At 43.1% G+C, this 21767-nt stretch overlaps 1 pseudogene; it reads right to left on the bottom strand.

Moving 5' to 3' along the window:
* The window catches only part of LOC125359808, a 37849-nt pseudogene extending 16669 nt beyond the window's left edge, over positions 1–21180 (bottom strand).
* Positions 21181–21767: the final 587 nt, after the last annotated feature.

The raw sequence follows: 21767 nt of genomic DNA, 5'->3' as shown, positions 1-21767 counted from the left end.
CAGCAGACAGGCTGCCGGAAGCACAGAATTCAGATAGCGGGAGACCCCATGGCCACTAGGGAGAGTGCGGACCAAGACACACAACGGCAGCGACAAGAAGTTCGGATCCACACTGGATTTGGACAGACGGCAGATGGGGAACCCAGTGCGGCAGAAGGAGGGAACCGGGGAAGCCACCACGACACTTTCCCACCCCCAGAAAGACCAACGGCTACGTGGGACACACACACAATCCAGGATCAGTGAGTCCCCCATTACCCCCTCACCCAACGGGAGACCAACTATCAGAGACCTAAGCCCTACAAAGAAGCTAGATCTCCCTCCCTCCCCCTCCCCACCCCGAGGGAACAAAGAACCCCCAAATCAGGCGGGAAGCTCCCATCAGGAGCTGGGAAGTCAGTTAAGCAGGGGAAGGGCGGAGCAGCCCCAAGGCCCCACAGGTTCCTGAACTGGCAGAACCGGCCCCGCCCCCTTCCCAACAGGGGCTGGGGGACGGCCGGTAGTGCAAGCCCCACCCAAGGCGACTAGACCTCGCAGACGCTTACAACTAAAATCACAGGCGCTGGTGGACAATACCAGCACAGCAGGGACACCTGGGCCTGATCACGCCCCACCCCCTCGCAGCGGAGGTGAGGTCTGAGGGTGCTAACCCACACCCGGACAGTCGATCCCACTGGGCCCCACAAATACCGCCCCACCCAACGGACTCGCGGGAGGGCGCAAACACAACCCAACAACCCGGGGCTCGCTCTGGGAGGCATACCCTGCTAAAGTGGACGGGGCCACAGAGCCAGCGCCTGTTGTAGTGGGTGCAAAGCACACAGGAGGGTGGGCCCCACCCCGAGACAGCGCCCGCTCTGGTAGGCGTACCCCGCACTGGTGGGCGGGGCCACAGCGGCAGCACCTGCTCTGGTAGACACGCCTACACAGGAGGGAGGGCAGAGCTACAAACCAAACCTGAGAAGCCATCCACAGATCTCCAGATGTGCAAATCACAAAGAAGCATAACACAGTTCATCAAAGCGCAAGCCAACTCGCCAGCTCCAAAAAGTAGCACGACTGAAGAGGAGATGAAGATTAAAAAAGCAAATGAGGCCATGTTAACAGGAATGATGGAAAGCATCAGAAATGAAATCAGAAAACAATTCCAGGAGTTTAGAGTGGAAATCTTGAAGGACACCCAGGAAGCCAAGAAAGAAATGGAAGCAAAAATGGATACAATGCAAGCCTCCTTTAAAGAAAATCTCCACATCCTGAGAATTGAAATGCATGAAAAAATAGATTTAAAATACAACTCTTTAAAGGAAGAAATTTCCAAGCTCAGAGCTGATCTGACTACCATAAATAGCTCTCTGACACTCATAAACTCCGCAATTGAAACCATAACACCAAGAGTGGACCATATGGAATCCAGAATCTCTCGCCTGGACGATGAAGCAGCCAACAACAACCAGAAAATGACCACACTCCAAGAAATGGTGAAGCTTCAGGGAAGACTAATCCAGGAACTAATGGACAAAGACAAGAGATACAATCTGCGCATAATTGGAATAGAAGAAGGAGCCGAATACCAGAGCAGAGGGCTTAAACATGTTCTCAATAAAGTCATTGCAGAAAACTTCCCCAATCTCACAGGGGACCCCATCCAGGTAACTGAAGCCTATAGGACACCTGGAAGGCCAGACCCCAGAAAAGCCACCCCAAGGCACATAATATTCAAGACTTCAGACCTCAAGATTAAAGAGCAAATTCTGAATTCAGCCAAAGCGAAGAAAGAAATTTTCTACAATGGGAAGAGGATTCGAATAACAGATGACTTATCCACACAAACTTACCAAGCACGAAGTCAGTGGAAGAACACCATCCATGTACTTCAGGCTAACAATTTGCAACCTCGGATCAAATATCCAGCGAAATTGGAGCTCACATTCAAAGGGAAAACCTGATCTTTCCACACCAAAGAGGAGCTATAGGAGTATGTGAATAAAAAACCAGCCCTACAGCGAATTCTAAGAGGGGAGCCCCACCCATCAGAGATTGTACAAGACACACAGACAGAATCAGAAAGAAACTATGATAGCCAAAGTCCAACAGAAAGAACATCTCACTAAAGACAAGGAAAAAAAAAAAGAGGAAAAAACATCCCAGCAAGAAAATGGAAGGAGAAAAAAACACCCTTATCCTTGATCTCTTTAAATATAAATGGTTTAAACTCTCTGATAAAGAGGAGCAGACTGGCAGAATGGATTTGCAAACAAAAAGTTGACATCTGCTGTCTACAAGAGACCCACCTTAAAGCAAGGGACAAAAACAGGCTTCGAATGAAAGGATGGAGCAAGATCTACCAAACAAATGCACCTACCAAAACGGCAGGTGTAGCCAGCCTGATCTCAGACAAGCTGGACTTTTCATTAAAATCAACTCAAAAAGACAAAGAAGGACACTACATATTAATACAAGGAAAAATCCAGAATCAAGACATCACGGTGATAAATGTACACGCACCGAACAAAAGAGGCCCTACATATGTCAAGCAAATTCTCACAGAATTAGAGAACAAGATAGATGCAAACACAATCATAGTGGGTGACTTTAATACTCCTCTCTCTCCAAGAGACAGATCCAACACCCAGAGTGTTGGGGTTCAGCTTTGGCCTTGAGGGGGAAGGGCATTGGAGAGCGAGCCCGAGACGCCGCCCTTCCCCCAGCCCTGGGGAATGCGGAAGCAGGCCACAATTCTCTGGGTCCGGAACCAGAAAAACTGGCTTTGCGAACAGCCCCCAAACTTTCTCGCCAGCCCATGTGCCCCCCAGTCTCGCGGGTTTTCACCCCTGGCATGGGGCTAACCAAGTGACGTTAGCTCATGAGGGGATCCTATGACAAGCTCGCCGGCCTATTGCCAGCTCCCTGGTCGATGAACCCTTTTCTCCTCACAATCTACTATATCAGCCTTAGCCCCTCCCTTATTAAATCAGATTTTCTCTTGAAGCGTCTCTGAGATCCGTGTACGCCTGGCTTTCTTCAAGGGTAAGGAGGGGGGTAAAGCGATCTCGTACGGCCCCGTGCACCTGAGGTCTTTCCTGAGCCCCGCATTCCACTCTGGTCTTACCTGCGGGTCGGGTAACCAGGGGAGAGGGTGAGAAAGGGAGCTGTTAGAGCATAGCAGAGCCTGGATCCCTGTGCCAGGGGAGGCGACTCGAGCCCGGCACCAGAGGATTAGCAAGGGAGCTGAGGACCTAAGTAACACCATTTCCCAAATGGATCTGACAGACCTATACAGAACGTTCCACCCTACAGAGACCCAATACACCTTCTTTTCAGCAGCCCATGGATCATATTCCAAAATAGACCACGTCATAGCCCACACAAAGAACCTCAGCAAATACAAAAGTATTGACGTCATCCCATGTATTATATTTGATCACAGTGGATTAAAAGTAACCCTCGAAAACAAAGGATACCACAGAGGCTATACACACTCTTGGAGGCTAAACCCCACACTGCTATCCAACACTTGGGCCACAGACCAAATTAAAGATGAAATTAACGAATTCATAAGCCACAATGACAATGAAAACACATCACAAAGAAACCTATGGGACACAGCTAAGGCAGTACTGAGGGGCAAGATCATTACCCTCAGCACTCACATTAAAAGAATAGAAGCAGAGCAGGTGAATAACCTCACTGTGAAACTAAAACAACTGGAGAAACAAGAAATGAAAGAATCTAAAACGACTAGGAGGGGAGAGATCACAAAGATTAAAGAAGAGATAAATCTGATTGAAAATAGAAAGACCATTCAATAAATAAATAAGACTAAAAGCTGGTTCTTTGAAAAAATAAACAAAATTGACAGACCCCTTGCAAGACTTACAAAAAAAGAAGAGAAGAGACTCATATACGTAAAATCAAGGACTCCACCGGAAAAATTACAACAAGTACACACAATATTCAAACAATCATAAGGAGCTATTTCCAATACCTCTACTCAGCAAAAAACAATAATTTTACAGAAATGGATCAATTCTAAGAGAAGTATAAACTGCCCAAACTGAACCAAGAAGAAATAAATCAACTAAATAAACCAATAACTTACGGTGAGATACAGGAGGTAATCAAGAACCTCCCAACAAAGAAACGCCCAGGCCCAGATGGATTCACCAACGAATTCTACAAAACCTTTAGTGATGAGCTAATACCAATACTCCTCAAACTCTTCCGTGAAATAGAAACAGGGAGAAATCCCAAACTCATTCTGCTAAGCTAATATCATAATCATTCCCAAACCAGGCAACAGACCAACTGCTAATATCATCTTAAATGGAGAGAAACTTAAATCATTCCCCCTAAACTCAGGAACAAAACAAGGATGCCCACTCTCCCCACTTCTTTTCAACATAGTGCTGGAATCCCTAGCCATAGCAATAAGGCAAGAGGAGGACATCAAAGGGATCCACATCGGCAAGGAAGAAATCAAGTTATCCCTATTCACAGACGACATGATCTTATATGTGAAGGACCCAAAAAACTCAGTACCCAAACTCCTACACCTAATAAACCAATTTGGCAAAGTAGCAGGATACAAAATCAATCCACAAAAGTCAGCAGCTTTTCTGTACACCAGCAATAGACAAACAGAAAAGAAAATTATGGAAACAATTCCATTTTCAGTAGCCAAAAAAAGAATAAAATACCTAGGGATCAACTTAACCAAGGACGTGACGGACCTATTTAATGAAAACTATAAAAATCTAATAAGGGAAATCAAAGAAGACACAAGGAGATGGAAAGACCTCCCATGCTCATGGGTAGGCAGAATCAATATAGTGAAAATGGCCATACTGCCCAAATTGTTATACAAATTCAATGTAATACCTATCAAAATCCCAGCCACATTCTTCACTGAAATAGAGAAACCAATCCATAAATTCATATGGAACAGCAAAAAACCTAGAATAGCCAAAGCAATTCTAGGCAAAAAAAGCAGTGCAGGAGGTATCACAATACCAGACTTCAAGCTCTACTACAAGGCCATCATAACAAAAACAGCATGGTATTGGTATAAAAACAGACTGAAAGACCAATGGATTAGAATTGAAGACCCAGAAATAAAACCGCACTCTTACAGCCAACTGATATTCGACAAAGGAGCTAAAGACATACAATGGAGAGCAGTGGCTGAGCCCTTGCAGCGCTCCCTCCGATATCATAGCTTTATCACCTCATAGAAACTCTTTCTCCGAGAAAGACAGCCAAAGTAATTTCTAACAGTACAGGGATTCTGAACAGGAAGGAAAAATCGACTTTGCTGGTCTGAAAGCACATAATTCAGCTCCGAGCGGCGTCCCGCCGCCGCGCCGCGCCAGCGCCGGCTCCGGCACAGTGCCGGGCACAGCCTCCCCCGCCCCCACACTCCGCACAGCTAAAGTGTTAAATACTCCAGACGGCAGCCGAGCACGGAGGACCTCACATCGCAGAGACAGCGTGAGTACCCCCAAAATTTATCATCACTTGTGCCCACAGTCCAGCTTCTGGAAGGCATCCCTGTCCTCACCGCCAGAGCAAAGCGCCATCTTTGACACTGGCATAGGGTCAGACCAGACTGGAACTGAAGCGGGCCTGGGGAAAGTGAGGTCAAAAAAGCCATCTTTGAAAAGGGCAGGAGGGGCGGAATCAGTGAGAACCAGCCCAGCCCAGAAGAACGCCCCCTGCCCCCCTGCCCTGGCGGGAGGCGAGTCCGGGGCTTAGCCAGAGATGCCCCGCCCTGCCCGCCGGAACTTCTAAACTTAAAGCAAAAGCTGCGAGCAGCTACCAGGGGCACGGAAACAACAGACGGAGGAACAAACAGTTCCAGGGACAGCTAAACGGTCCCATCACAGAGGAAGCTAATTCCCAGCCCAAAACGGAGCTGTATTCCATAGCTACATATGCCACAGAGGCCGCCTCCCTCAGGCAAGCAACGCTCAGCGGAGCAAAACAGCCCAGAGGCGCCCCACCCTGCTGTGGTCACAGCATAGTCAAGACCAGGCATCAAAGGCAGCGGCCCCACAGCAGACAGAGGAGCCACAGTTCCTGAGACTGCTCACGTCCCCATCGACAGAGGACGCCCAAGGCCTGCCTGCAAGCTGTGGGAATCTCAGAGACCCACGATTGCACCAACAGGGGAGAAGGTCAGAACAGAACCACCCCTTGCCAACTGAAATCAAGTCAAACCAGCCAATCAGGAAAATAGACTGCAGTCCATTGCAGGGAAATCAGAGACTGGTTTCTTTTTCTTTTCAAACATTTTTTTTTTATAAACTTTTCTTTTAAATTTTCTTTTTAATTTTTTCACACCTGAAACATCATTGGCTGGTTATTTTTTTTTTTTTTTGGTTTGTTTGTTTTTTGTTTGTTTTCCATTTTTATTGGTTTGTTTTATCAAGATTTTTTTGTGTTTGTTTATTTGTTTGGGTTGTTCTTTTTCTGTTATTTTCCTTTTTATCTACTTATGCTTCCTTTTTAAATAATTTTTCTCTGTTTTGTGTTTCTGTCTTCCAGTATTTTTACTTCATTTCTCTCGATGCGTCCTCTTCCTTTAAAAATTACTTTCCTATAAATAACACCTACACCCTTTTCTGCTAACTCTCCAGTGTCTGTCATTTTATCAATGTTCTTTCTACTGATTCTACTCTTCTCCACATTTCCACGTCACTGAAACTAAACCAAAATCACCCCCCCCCAATACACTTTACTCTATTCTCTTTACTACCTCCAACTTACCCGCCTGACTTACTGCCTGGACCTCCAGGTTCCATTGACTCCTGGTTATTGGATAGAGGGTATCCCAGCTTAATACGAGTGAATCAAAGGGGTTCATAGAGAAAACCAGTCCTAAAAGAACTTAATATAAAAACAAGAATTGCATATAGGGTTGTAACAGTAAATAAGTAACTACTGAATACAGGGCCCAGGATCGGATGTTATATTGAAATTGTATTCTTTAGGAACACCAAATCTAACTTTATAGACAGGTATACAAGGTATCTGTATATAATTGTGAAATTGTAAGATTTACACAACAGTGCTTGGTAAGGGCTGCTTTGGGTCTTAAACAGTGCTCACAGGTGCTGGTAGACTGGCATTCCCAATTCAAATGGGCAGAAGAAACACAAGAAAGATGGCAAATAATGAAGTCTTATCCCCCACTCAAAACAAGCAGGAAGCAGAACAGTCAATCAAAAACATAGAAGAAAACCCCCAAAATGCTCTACAAAGTTTACTGATAAACATGATAAATGAAAAGTTTGAATCTCTTCAGTCAATTATGTTAGAGCGTGAGGAGGCAAAGCAAAAATTAATGGAGAATTTCATGGCATCCACAAATAGAAAGATAAGTGAGCTTCAAGAGTCAAATGAAAAGATAGCTACCCAACTTAAAGATTTGAGAGACAACACTCAAAACCAAAGTAATGAAATTAATGAAGTAAAGAAGTCCATACAGGACCTAAGAAATGACATGGAAATCATCAGGAAAGACCAGTCAGAAGGAAAAGAGATTCGAAATCAAGTTGCTAGCCTACAGTCCCGACTAACTGAAGCAGAGGATCGAATCTCAGGAGCTGAAGATTCCTTAGACTCTATGGAGAAAGATCAAAAATCAATACAAATCCAGTCCAAGCAACAAAACAGATCGCTACAGGAGATTCAAGACACAATCAGGAAGCCCAATTTAAGGATAATAGGTATTGAGGAAAACTTGGAGAAAGAGGTTAATGGGATAGGCAACCTATTTAACAGAATACTAGCTGAGAACTTCCCAAACATCCAGAAGGAAAGGCCTATACAGGTACAAGAAGCATTTAGAACCCCAAATCGACCTGACCAGAATAGGACTTCCCACCGACACATTGTGATCAAAACAGCTTCAGCAGAGTGCAAGGAAAAAATACTCAAAGCTGTTAGGGCAAAGAAAACAATCACATATAAAGGAAAAGCAATCAGAATTACCCCAGACTTCTCAGCAGAGACCATGAAAGCAAGGAGAGCCTGGAATGAAGTATACCAAACTCTAAATAAAAATAACTACCAACCAAGAATTCTGTACCCCGCCAAACTCTCCTTCATAGCCGAAGGTCAAATAAAAGTCTTCCACAATAAGGAAAAACTGAAACAATATATCTCCACCAAACCAGCTTTACACAAAATCCTTAAAGATGTACTCTACAGGGAAAATAATCAAGATCCCAACACAGACAGAGAAATGAACCCTAATTAGTAAACACTAGATCAAGAAATGGGAAGACACACCTTTAAACAAGATAGTGATAATGAAAAGAACAAACGATCACCTCTCAATCCTAACTGTCAACATTAATGGACTTAATTCTCCAATCAAACGACATAGGCTCATAACTTGGATCAAAAATCAAGATCCATCTTTCTGCTGCCCCCAAGAGACACATCTATCCAGCAAAAGTAAACATCTTCTAAAAGTGAAAGGCTGGAAACAAATCTATCAAGCAAATGGCCCCCATAAGCAGGCTGGAGTTGCAATCCTAGTATCAGACAAAATTGACTTCAAATTAAAAAAGGTAAGAAGAGACAAAGAAGGTTACTACATACTAGTAAAAGGATCTCTCCAACAGGAAGAAATAACCATCCTAAATATCTACACACCAAATGCAGGAGCACCCAACTTCATCAAACAAACACTATTGGCTCTAAAAACATTCATAGACCCAAACACAATGATAGTGGGGGACTTTAACACTCCACTATCACCACTGGACAGATCAACACGCCAAAAACTGAACAAAGAAACCACAGAACTAAACAATTGCATAGACCAACTAGACTTAATCGACATCTACAGAATATTCCACCCAGCAAGGACAGAATACACATTCTTTTCGGCAGCACACGGAACATTCTCCAAAATAGATCACATCTTAGGGCACAAAGAAAATCTGTACAAATTCAGAAGTATCAAAATCATTCCCTGCTGGGGCTGGGGATTTGGCCTAGTGGCAAAGAGTGCTTGCCTTGTATACATGAAGCCCTGGGTTCAATTCCCCAGCACCATATATACAAAAAATGGCCAGAAGTGGCGCTGTGGCTCAAGTGGCAGAGTGCTAGCCTTGAGCGGGAAGAAGCCAGGGAAGGTGCTCAGGCCCTGAGTCCAAGGCCCAGGACTGGCAAAAAAAAAAAAAAAAAAAAAAAAAAAAAAAAAAAAAAATCATTCCCTGCATTCTTTCAGACCACAATGGAATAAAATTAGAGCTCAACTCACTCAGCCACCACAGAAAATCCCACAATTCATGGAGACTAAAGAACACACTGCTGAACCATCAGTGGATCATTGAAGAAATTAAAACAGAAATTCAAATGTTTATGGACTTCAACCAAGTTGAGGACACAAAGTACCAGCTCCTTTGGGACACAGCAAAGGCAGTACTCAGAGGAAAATTTATATCTCTGAGTACATACATCAACAAACTGGAGAAACAGCAACTCAGTAATTTAAGAAAGCACCTTAATTTTCTGGAGAGAGAACAGCAAGCCAAACCCCAAGTCAATAGACGGAAGCAAATAATTAGAATCAAATCAGAATTAAATCAATTAGAGACTAAAAAAACCATCGAAAGAATCAACAAAACAAAGAGTTGGTTCTTTGAAAAAATCAACAAGATAGACAGACCCCTGGCAAACCTGACCAAAGAACGAAGGCAGCACACTCAAATAAACAAGATAAGAGATGAAACAGGTAGCATCACCACAGAAATAACCGAAATTCAGAAAATAATAAGGGACTATTTTGCAAAACTTTATGCCAACAAATTCGAGAACTTGGAAGAAATGGATGATTTCCTAGAAAAAATTGATACCCCCAAACTCAACTATGAAGACTTAAACCTTCTAAACAGACCCATATCCAGTATTGAAATAGAAACAGCAATAAATGATCTCCCATCCAAGAAAAGCCCAGGTCCAGACGGATTCACCGCAGAATTCTACAAGGCCTTCAAAACAGAACTCACTCCAATATTTCTCAAACTCTTCAATGAAATTGAAAGAGAACGTTCACTACCAGACTCATTTTATGAAGCCAGTATAACCCTCATCCCAAAACCAGGCAGAGACTCATCACGGAAAGAGGACTACAGACCAATCTCCCTAATGAACATAGATGCAAAAATTCTCAACAAAATTCTGGCCAATCGACTTCAACAGGTCATCAAAAAAATCATACACCACGATCAAACTGGATTCATCCCAGGGATGCAAAGCTGGTTTAATATACGCAAGTCAATTAATATAATCCACCACATCAACCGGAGCAAGGTAAAGAACCACATGGTTTTATCGCTGGATGCGGAAAAAGCGTTCGATAAAATCCAGCACCTATTTATGCTAAAAGCCCTGGAAAAACTGGGATTCCAGGGAACATTCCTGAATATAATCAAGGCAGTTTATGACAAACCAACAGCAAGCATAACTCTAAATGGTGAAAAACTAAAGCCATTCCCTTTAAAATCAGGAACAAGGCAGGGATGTCCACTCTCTCCCCTGCTCTTCAACATAGTACTAGAATTCCTAGCCAGAGCAATTAGGCAAGAAGAGAATATAAAGGGGATCCAAATAGGAAAAGATGAAGTTAAACTTTCTCTCTTCGCAGATGACATGATCCTATACCTAAAGAATCCCATAGACTCTACCCCCAAGCTACTAGAGCTGATCCAAAACTTTGGCAAAGTTGCAGGTTATAAAATAAACCTTCAAAAATCAACAGCCTTTCTCTATGCTAACAACCCGAAGACCGAGGCTGAAATCAGGAAAGCAACTCCTTTTGCAATAGCCCTCAAAAACATAAAATACCTAGGAATAAACTTAACCAAAGAAGTGAAAGACCTCTTTGAGGAGAACTTTAAAACCTTGAAAAACGAAATTAAGTCAGAACTAAGGAAATGGAAAAACCTCCCATGCTCCTGGATTGGGAGGATTAATATAATCAAAATGGCAATATTGCCAAAGGCTATCTACAAATTCAATGCAATACCCATTAATATCCCAACACCATTCTTTAATGAAATAGAGGAAGCAATCCAGAAATTCATATGGAACAATAAAAGACCTAGAATAGCAAAAACACTCCTAAGCAGAAAGAACAGTGCTGGAGGAATTACAATACCCAACTTCAAGCTGTATTATAAAGCTATAGTAATAAAAACAGCTTGGTATTGGCACCGGAACAGGCCTGAAGACCAATGGAACAGAATTGAAGACCCAGAATTAAACCCACAGAACTACGCCTACTTAATCTTTGATAAAGGAGCTAAAACAATAGTATGGAAGAAAGATAGCCTCTTTAACAAGTGGTGCTGGCAAAACTGGCTCAACACATGCAACAAACTAAAACTAGATCCTTATATATCACCCTGCACCAAAATAAACTCCAAATGGATTAAAGACCTTGAAATCAAAACAGGCACCCTGAAAACACTAAAGGAAGGAGTAGGAGAAACACTCGGGCTCCTTGGCACAGGACAGAACTTCCTTAACAAAGACCCTGAAAGGCTACAAATCAAAGAAAAGTTGGACAAATGGGACTGCATTAAACTGCAGAGCTTCTGCATGGCAAAGGACATAGCTCTCAAGATAAACAGAAAGCCCACAGACTGGGAGAAGATCTTTACCGGACATTCAACAGACAAAGGCCTCATCTCTAAAATATATGCAGAACTAAAAAAATTACCTTCTTCCAAAACAAAACCGCAAAGAACCAATAGCCCCCTCAACAAGTGGGCTAAAGACTTACAAAGAAACTTCTCTGATGAGGAAATGAGAATGGCCAATAGACATATGAAAAAATGCTCTACATCACTGGCCATAAAGGAAATGCAAATCAAAACAACATTGAGATTCCATCTCACCCCAGCAAGAATGTCATATATCAAGAAAACTAATAATAACAATTGTTGGAGGGGATGTGGCCAAAAGGGAACCCTACTTCATTGTTGGTGGGAATGTAAACTGGTTCAGCCACTCTGGCAAGCAGTATGGAGATTCCTCAGAAGGCTCAATATAGAACTCCCCTATGACCCAGCAGCCCCACTGTTGGGTATCTATCCAAAAGCCCACAAACAAAATCACAGTAATGCCACCAGCACAACAATGTTCATCGCAGCACAATTTGTCATAGCGAGAATCTGGAACCAACCCAGATGCCCCTCCATAGATGAATGGATCAGGAAAATGTGGTACATATACACAATGGAATTTTATGCCTCTATCAGAAAGAATGACATTGTTCCATTTGTAAGGAAATGGAAGGACTTGGAAAAAGTTATACTAAGTGAAGTGAGCCAGACCCAAAGAAACATGGACTCTATGGCCTCCCTTATTGGGAATAATTAGTACAGGTTTAGGCAAGCCATAGCAGAGGTTCACAAGGCCCAATAGCTATACCCTTAGGAACACATAAGATGATGCTAAGTGAAATGAACTCCATGTTATGGAAACAATTGATATATCACAGTTGTAACTACTTTCAACGTCCTAGGTGTATGTGTAGTTTCTATTATTGATGATGCTCTTGTATCACCTTCCTATGGTTGTACCTACACTATCTCTGTAATCTTATCTGAGTATATTGGAAACCGTGTTTACTGGTATTGGAAGTAGGAAATTGAAAGGGAATACCAAATTTGAGAGACACAGGGTAAAAAAAGAGAAATAACGACAAAAGCAATACTTGCAAAACTGTCTGGTGTAAGTGAACTGAACACTGGGGGGGGGGAAAGGGGGGAGGGAGGGGGGCATGAGGGACAAGGTAACAAACAGTACAAGAAATGTATCCAATGCCCAACGTATGATACTGTAACCTCTCTGTACATCAGTTTGACAATAAAAATTTGAGAAAAAAAAAAAAAAAAAGACATACAATGGAATAAACATAGCCTCTTCAACTACTGGTGCTGGGAGAACTGGGCAGCCATATGCAGAAAACTCAAAGTAGACCCAAGCCTATTACCATGCACCAAGATCAACTCAAAATGGATCAAGGACCTCAATATCAGACCTGAATCCTTGAAACTACTGAAGGACAGAGTAGGAAAGACGCTAGAACTTACAGGCACAGGAAGGAAGTTCCTGAATAGAGTCCCAGGGGCACAACAAATAGGGGAAAGACTCGACAAATGGGACCACTACAAATTAAAAAGTTTCTGCATAGCTAAGGACATAACCACCCAAATAGAAAGACAGCCAACGATATGGGAAAGGATATTTACCAGCACAGCAACAGACAAAAGCCTGATATCTGTCATCTACAGAGAACTCAAAAAACTAAGTCCCTCCAAGCCCAATAAACCTATTAGGAAATGGGCAAAAGAGCTAAAGAGAGACTTCACAAGAGAAGATATAAAAATGGCAAAGAAACACTTGAGGAAATGCTCAACATCCCTGGTAGGAAAGGAAATGCAAATAAAAACAACCCTGAGATACCACCTCACCCCAGTTAGAATGGCCTATACTATGAACTCAGGAAACAACAAATGCTGGAGGGGGTGTGGGGAAAGAGGAACCCTTCTCCATTGTTGGTGGGAGTGCAAATTAGTACAACCACTTTGGCGATCAGTATGGAGGTTTCTCAAAAAGCTCAATATAGACCTACCGTATGACCCAGCCATACCACTCCTAGGCATCTATCCTAAACAGCAAAACCCAAGATATCAAAAAGACATTTGTACTTCCATGTTTGTCGCAGCACAATTCACAATAGCCAAAATATGGAAACAACTCAGATGCCCCTCCACAGACCAATGGATCCAAAAAATATGGTACCTATACACAATGGAATACTACATAGCGATTAGGAATGGTGAAATATTGTTATTTACAGGGAAATGGTCAGAACTCGAACAAATAATGTTGAGCGAGACAAGCCTAGAACACAGAAAACAAAGGGGCATGATCTCCCTGATATATGACTGTTAACAAAGGGAGACGGAGAGACAGTAGAGACCAAGTCTGTGAAACCAAAAACTGCTTGTCAAATAGTATTCCCCACAGGTTTGGGGCAGCGAACCAACAGTATGTAACAAAAACCAAATAATTACTCAACACATAAAGATCAAAAATTGACCTCTCAGGGGAATACAATATCTCAAAAGCTAGGTATGTACATTCATATAAGACTACTGTCGACATATGGTCTAATATTGACATTGCATTTAAAGCCCTAGGCGAACTTTCTTGGGCGTGGCCATGTGGCTACTGTATATGTTCTTGCTACATTGTGTATTGTATATATGTCTACCTGACCTAGAGAAGAGATAGAAAAACAGGACGTAAGATACCACATGAAATGTACACACTGCCCTTCTATGTAACTGTACCCTTTTTGCACAACACCTTGTCAAAAAATTTGTTCAATTAATAAACAAATAAATTTTAAAAAAAGAATAAAATTAAAATTTTCCAGAAGAAATACTGGGCCTCAGGGAGGGAATGTTAAACCAATGATATATCTAAGACCAAAGCAAATTAAAGAAGGTATAATGAGAACTAGTCTAGAAAAATCTCATAAACCCTTTTTATTCAAGTAGTGCTTTGTTTATAGTCTATGGAAGTCTATTTAAGGCAGTCAACTTTGCTTTTTAAAACATTACTGTTTTTTTCATGTTTAAGTAATAAGAATGATGTATGTGAGAAACAGGAAATAAAAGAAAAGAAAGATTGTTGAAAGGTAAATAAAATACAATTCTGTCCAAACATAATTTTTATTTTTGAAAGCTATAAAAAAGACTGAAAAAGATAAGAAAATACTAAAGCTACACTGAACTTCAAAGGCACTTTTCTTATAAGATTAATACACATATATAACCAGAAAGAGAGACTTTTTTTCTTGCCAGTCCTAGGGCTTGAACTCAGGGCCTGAGCACTGTCCCTGGCTTCTTTTTACTCAAGGCTAGCACTCTGCCACTTGTATATGTGGTGCTGGGGAATTGAACCCAGGGCTTCGTGTATACAAGGCAAGCACTCTTGCCACTCGGCCATAACCCCAGCCCCAACACAAGGAGAGATTTTATACATTTCAGAAAATACTGCAGAGCCTTGAACACTGTCTCTATAAAAGAACACCATCTATTCAAAAGGACATCTCTTTAAAAGGCTAAAAATGGGGGCTGGGGATATGGCCTAGTGGCAAGAGTGCCTGCCTCGTATACATGAGGCCCTGGGTTCGATTCCCCAGCACCACATATACAGAAAATGGCCAGAAGTGGTGCTGTGGCTCAAGTGGCAGAGTGCTAGCCTTGAGCAAAAAGAAGCCAGGGACAGTGCTCAGGCCCTGAGTCCAAGCCCCAGAACTGGCCAAAAAATAAAAATAAAATAAAAAAATAAAAGGCTAAAAATGCTAATGAATTCAAGGATTATGATGTAAAGTTCTTGCATACAATACTTCATTTATTACCAACAACTCTACCTGTCTGCAAAGCCACAGGTTTCAGACTCAAGACACAGTGAGTGAGTGCATTTTAGTGTAAAACCTTAAGTTATTTCAAGATTTTCTAAATTTGGATTGTTATCATCTTACAAAACACCAAAACCCAAATATATAGATTATTTCTACCTTTAGCCATTTTATGTCAACTGTCCAGGTAAAGGATAGTTTGCATATTGTTTCTGAGCTAACCTAAAGTGAGCCTACTGCAAAATAAGATCAAAAGCATTGGCTTTCTTGTGTTTAAAAATTAGAGTAATTTTAAGGAGTAATGAAAATATCAATATGGCATAATCAAAAAGGCAACTCTAACATCTCATCCAAATGTCAAGGCACATTCATTACAAACAGCAAACCCAGTTAATATAAGCCAGCATGGTCTGATCTAATTTGACTAAGCATGCAATGCAGAGTTGACAGGTTAGACTTTTGTGCTCAATTAGTATTCATTCATTCTCACCTTAAAGAAGCTTGTTTTGTCAGAAGGCACAAGGATCCCACTATCCTTAAAACAATTAACCAGAACAAATTTAAATAACATCCCAATGTTCATTTAGTTAGAATCCCACTCATATAAACACATTTTTTTAAATCTAGTTGTAAACTGATTGTGGTTAACACAAATATGTCGAAATTCCTTTGAAATAGTTTCTAACAAGGTAGAAAGGAATCAGGATTGTAGTCCATACAAGGAAATCCATCCACTAAGAAAAAGGACAGCCATTGGTGGTAACAGATAGGTAAAAATAATAATAATAATAATAATAATAATAATAATAAAATTAAAATTAATTTTTTTCATTTTTTCTTCAAATAGTTGTACAAAGGAGTTGCCACTTAACAAAGCAATTTATAAATTCAATGCATCTTAATCAATGTCACCCAAAAGTAAGTTTTTTAATTTAAATTTATGTCAAGGTGATGTACAGAGGGGTTTCAGCTACATCATAGTGAATACATTTCTTGTCAAACTTGTTACCATCCTCCCTCATTTTTCTCCCCAAACCCCTTCAGTTGTACAGTTAATTTCCAACCTATTTGTCTTGTAAGAATCACTGCTGCATTGGTTGGCCTTTTATCCTTTGTTTCACCATTTTGATGTTCCCAAAAGTAAATTTTTAAGGCGGAAAAAACAACAACCAAAATAGTGGTGAACAATAGCATGACAGAGGAACACCCATGAAACTAGACATCTAGATACTTATCCCTGCCTCCATACTTTCTTGGAAATTAAGGGCAACCCTTTATGGACAGAATCCTTTGTTATCTCTTTTATTGAGATGTGTACCAATAGGGAAAAATAGAATAAAAGGAGCTTTATTATTTTTTATTCCTTATTCTCCAAAAAGGAATAAATCAGCAAGTATTAGCTCACCTGTTGCTACCCTCCTAAGGTAATTTTTAATTATATAAGTAGTCCAAAGGTATTCAGTTTTCTTGGTTCTATGGAAGAATGGGAAGACATGTCCACTATCTATACCAACAAACCTTAATTGCCATTCCAAAGAAGAAAAAAGTTGAACTAAGTAACTTGAGGGTAGGGATGGCAGGTGAAAAAATAGGGATAATGATGAAAATGATGACATTGATCAAGATGGATTATACTCATAATCTTGCTTATGGACTGAAATCTCGTTGTACACTATGTAATAATAATTTTAAAAAGAAAGAAAGCAAAAATAACATGTTGTTATTTTTCTCCAGCAGAAATTGCAGTCTGACAATGATATCTAGTCACATCTTTTTAAATGAGTCAACAACAATGAGGAACAGATGGCTTCATTCCACACATACACACCCCAAAAAATAGATTATGGAACAGCCAGGCCAGTGGCTCATTACTGCCTGTAATCCTAGCTACTCAGGAGGCTGAGATCTGAGAATCACAGTTTAAAGCCAGAAGAGTCCATGAAACTCTTCCAAATTGACCTCCAAATAGCCAGAAGTAGAGCTGTGATGAAAGTGGTAGAGCATTCATCTTGAGCAAAAAGGCTTAGGGATAGCACCCAGGCCCTGAATTCAAGCCCTAGGACTGACCCCCACCCACCACAATAAACAAACATGGGCCTATAGAAATCACAAAGTTGGATAATGGCTGTGGCAAGGACAAACTGGACAATATTGACCAGAGTGATAGACACCACTTGCAGCCCCAAAGCCTAGCCACAGGACACTGGGAATTGACAAGTTCATAGGGGTGACACCCTCCAGGAAAGCCTCCAGGAGAGCAAAAGGCACCCCAGCTTTTCTCACAGGGATGCCTTGAGTCAGGTACTGTGGCCTCAATGTCCTCACAACAGCTGATAACTGATGATTGTGTCACAAGCATCCAGCAGACTCAAGGACCTGGGGCAATATGACTGCAGTTTTTGGACCCAAGCACTAAAGAAGTCGCACGCAATGGCCGCTCTGTGCCTCACAGTGGAGCCATAAGTTCAGAGTAGGGCTCACTGAAGTTTTAAACAGGACTGTACGCTGGTAGCAGCTCTGGGCAGTTGCTCTGACAACAGTGATGACACAAGCAACCCCAGCTTCAAGGAATGCTATTGATCGCAGTTCTCAAAACAAGGAATTGTTGGGGTTGCAAACAATGCCCTCTTCTTGCCTCATAGAATTATGGGGGAAAACAATGGGAAAAATAAAGGTTTCAGGCAGAAATGGCTGGGGACCAGCATTCTGACAGTGGTGACAATGGTGATGCAATTAAACTGCAGCCTAAGGAGACCTCTGTGTTGGCAGTGCAGGCCTCAGTTCCAGGCACCTGAAGGAAGCTGGGGAAGTCTGTACCCAGGCTCAGAGGTTAGGGAAGAGAGCAGGACTCCCCAGAGTAATAGCAATGGCTGCTGCCATGCAGATGCTTGGGTAGCAACTGCTAATAAAGATAGATATGGCAAGGGATGGTGATGTATAGTCGCAGTGCTCAGTCCCACAGTACTGCCACATTGACACACTAGGCCTGGGCCACATGTGGTAGGTTGAAGGCCATGGCCATACAAGGTTGCAGGCAGTGTTGATCCCAAACTATCTGACATGCCACCTAATGGGTACCACCCAGACAACTGCAGTGTTCCCCTGACCATTATGGCAATAAGGGCAAAGCCACCTGCCCTTAGGCCCAAAGGCCCATACCTCTCTCCAAAGACCATGTACACAGAATGGTGCAAGGAGTGAAATGGGGCTCCAAGCCTTCAGAAATGGTCGCCTAGTATGCAGCACCCAGGCAGCAGTGGTGTCCCCTTGGCAGCTATGGCAACAAAGGCAATACCAGCAGCCCTCAAGCCCCAGGCCCCACAGCTCCCTCAAAAGGCCATGTCCACACACAGACATAGTAGCCAAGGAGTGAAATGGGGCACGAAACCATCAGATACGGCTGCCTCATAGGCAGCACTCAGGCAGCAGCGGTGTCCTCTTGGCAGCTATGACAACAAGGTCAATGCCATCAACACTCAGGCCCAAGGGCCCACAGTTCCCTCAACAATGCCCTTAGCTCCAGATACTGTAGGCTTACTCATGATGGTTGTTCTGAACCTTGTGGGATTCTGAGTGAGACCAGGACACTGTAAGGTTTAAGACTCAGTCGCAGAAAATGGAGACCCAAGCAAAGTGGAGGGGTATCCAAGCCAAGCTCCCCAAAGGACAATAAAGAGGGCCTAAAAGCTGCAAGTCCAGCCTACATTGACGTCATTCTAACCATTCTCTATGTTTACCATGATGACCTTCTTTTATTTTTTCCCTCTTCTATCTCCAAACTACCATCCTCGCAGCTCAGTCCCCTGTGTAGCTAGGATTAAGGTCTTGAGTCCTCAAAACCTGGTGAGGAAATAATTTTGAACTGGAGTCCTAGTTATCCCTCACCTCTCAGGATGCTTCCAGATGAAGAATCCATGGAAAGCATCAGGAGTACCTTCAGGAAGAAAATGAAGACTCAGGAGGCCAATGAGACTGCCAGAATGAGGGCTTCAATTGTTGCCTGAGATCCCAAAGCACCAGCCACCTTGAAAGCAAGCCTCGAATACCAAGTTCAAGTATTGATCTGTGGCCAATAAAAAAGAAGAGAGGGGGGAAAGGAGAGAGAGAGAGAGAGAGAGAGAGAGAGAGAGAGAGAGAGAGAGAGAGAGAGAGAGAGAGAAAGACAGAAAGAAAGAAAGAAAGAAAGAAAGAAAGAAAGAAAGAAAGAAAGAAAGAAAGAAAGAAAGAGGGGGGAGGGAGGGAGGGAGGGAGGGAAGACAGAAAGAAAGAGAGAAAGAAAGAGAGAAGGGAGGGAGGCAGGGAGGGAGTGAGGGAGGGAGGGGGAGAGGGAGAGAGAGGAGGGGAGGGGAGGGCAGGGGAAAAAAGTGAAACAGCAAGAAAGTGAAAGAACCAGAAACAACCCTTTCTGGCCTTGCTTCCATTTAACATTACATTTCTATTCCTACAGTCACATCTGAATATATGCACATATATATGTATATATAGTAATACATATATATACGTACAGATATATACATATGTATACATATAAATGCAGATATATATTTATACATCTTCATGTATATGCATATATACAGATGGATGGATAGAGCATTTCAAACATTTTTCTTCCATGTTTCATTTGACTTTTGGCAGTAATGGACTTAGGAACTCAGGTCCTTTTCAGCAATAGTTCCACTCTGTTTCTGATTTGACTTATTCATTTTTCATTCTGGCCCTGAACTTCAAATAAGGGCCAGGGCACTGTCCCTGAGCTTTTGTACCCAAAGCTAGTCCTCCACAGCTTCAGCCACATGTCCACTTCTGGCTCTTTTTCTACTAAATTAGGGAGAAGACTCTTATAGTCTTTGCTACCTGGGCTGGTTTGCAACTGCCATCCTCAGATCAAACCATTCTGAGTTGCTAGACAAGATCCAACAGCAGTCTGCTTTTCTACTATGTGTAACACAGCTGATTTCCTACATGAGATCTTACAAACGCTAGTAATCCTGATGGCTCTAACCAGTATCCTTCCCTGCCTCCTTAGGAACTAGGATCACAGATGTGGACCACCAAGAGCTCTAGTTGTGTTTATTTCATTTCCTGGGGGGGGGGGGGCGGGGGAGGAAGGTATTCTTTACAAAATTGATCTGTGCACTCCTCTTGCACTACATTATAAGAGAAATGCATTGTTCTTTCAAAAGTAAATTGGTGGCATAAGCTATAGCAGCAGCCCCTGAGATATCAGCAACCGAGGGGATGGAAGCAAGCCCAGCCAGAGGACATTTCCCAGTTGATTTCAGCAGCAGGGCCAGCAAGGTTGCACACAGTGGCCTCCAAGAGCCTTGAGGTAGGCAGGGCAAGGGGGAGACACCCCAAATTTTCAGATAGGGCCTCCATGAGGCAAGCGCCGGGACAGGAGTGTCCTCATATTGGCAGCCTGTATCCCCCTAGCACCGGGGCACAGTAGCCCTTGGCTTCCACCTTCAGTGCAATGGCCGCTCCAAGCCTCACACAGGTGCAGAGACGCCAGAGAGGGAAGCACAAGTGTTTCCTACACTGCCACCAAGAGGCTGGCTCCCCAAAATCAGCGGCCCAGGGCAGTTGCTATGGCATCAATAGGTCACACTCACCCCACGGTCCTGGGGCCCCAGGTGGTCACTCTGGGCCTGAGCTCCAGCAGCAGCCATGTCACCATGGGTTTCCACATCCTGGCTCGCTGGTGCCGGTGTGAGGGCCGTCATGGAGACAACCGTGGGGATCGCAGCTTGTGTTCCCTCAAGACCACGGCGCGGCCACCCGAGCCTCGGCCTGAAGATCTGGTGGGGTGGCAGCACTAGCAGTTGCATGAACAGCAACCATAGCACTGTGAGAGGAGGCCTCAGCGAAAGCGTCAATGGCAGCGGCCAACCAAGCTTCTCTGCAGCCGAGGTAGTCGGCCGTGTCGACAGCGGCTATGGTGACACTGAGGGTGATTGCTGCAGCAGAGGCCACAGCGGCGAAGGTGGCCATAACAATGGTGGTGACCACACCGAATGTCAGCCCTACAGAGCACAACCACCATAGAAACAGTGGGCATATTAGAGGCGGCCATATAGGCATGGGCCATGTTACGGGTGGCCATATGGGCATTGGCCATGTTAGCGGCAGTGGCCATAGCAACAGGGTGGCCATATTGGCAGCGGTGGCCATAGCAACAGGGGCGGCCATATTGGCAGTAGCCACAGAAGTCAGATCTTCAGCTACTACAGTGCTGGAACCAACCGCGCCCCAAAGGCCAGCGAGTGGCACTTAGAATAAACTGGCTCCTATGGGATGGCACCGTTGAGCC

Source organism: Perognathus longimembris, chromosome 11, assembly GCF_023159225.1.
Source record: "Perognathus longimembris pacificus isolate PPM17 chromosome 11, ASM2315922v1, whole genome shotgun sequence".
In the NCBI taxonomy this organism is placed as follows: domain Eukaryota; kingdom Metazoa; phylum Chordata; class Mammalia; order Rodentia; family Heteromyidae; genus Perognathus; species Perognathus longimembris.
The sequence above is the reverse complement of the archived record's forward strand: the minus strand, read 5'-3'. Positions and strand labels throughout refer to the sequence as shown.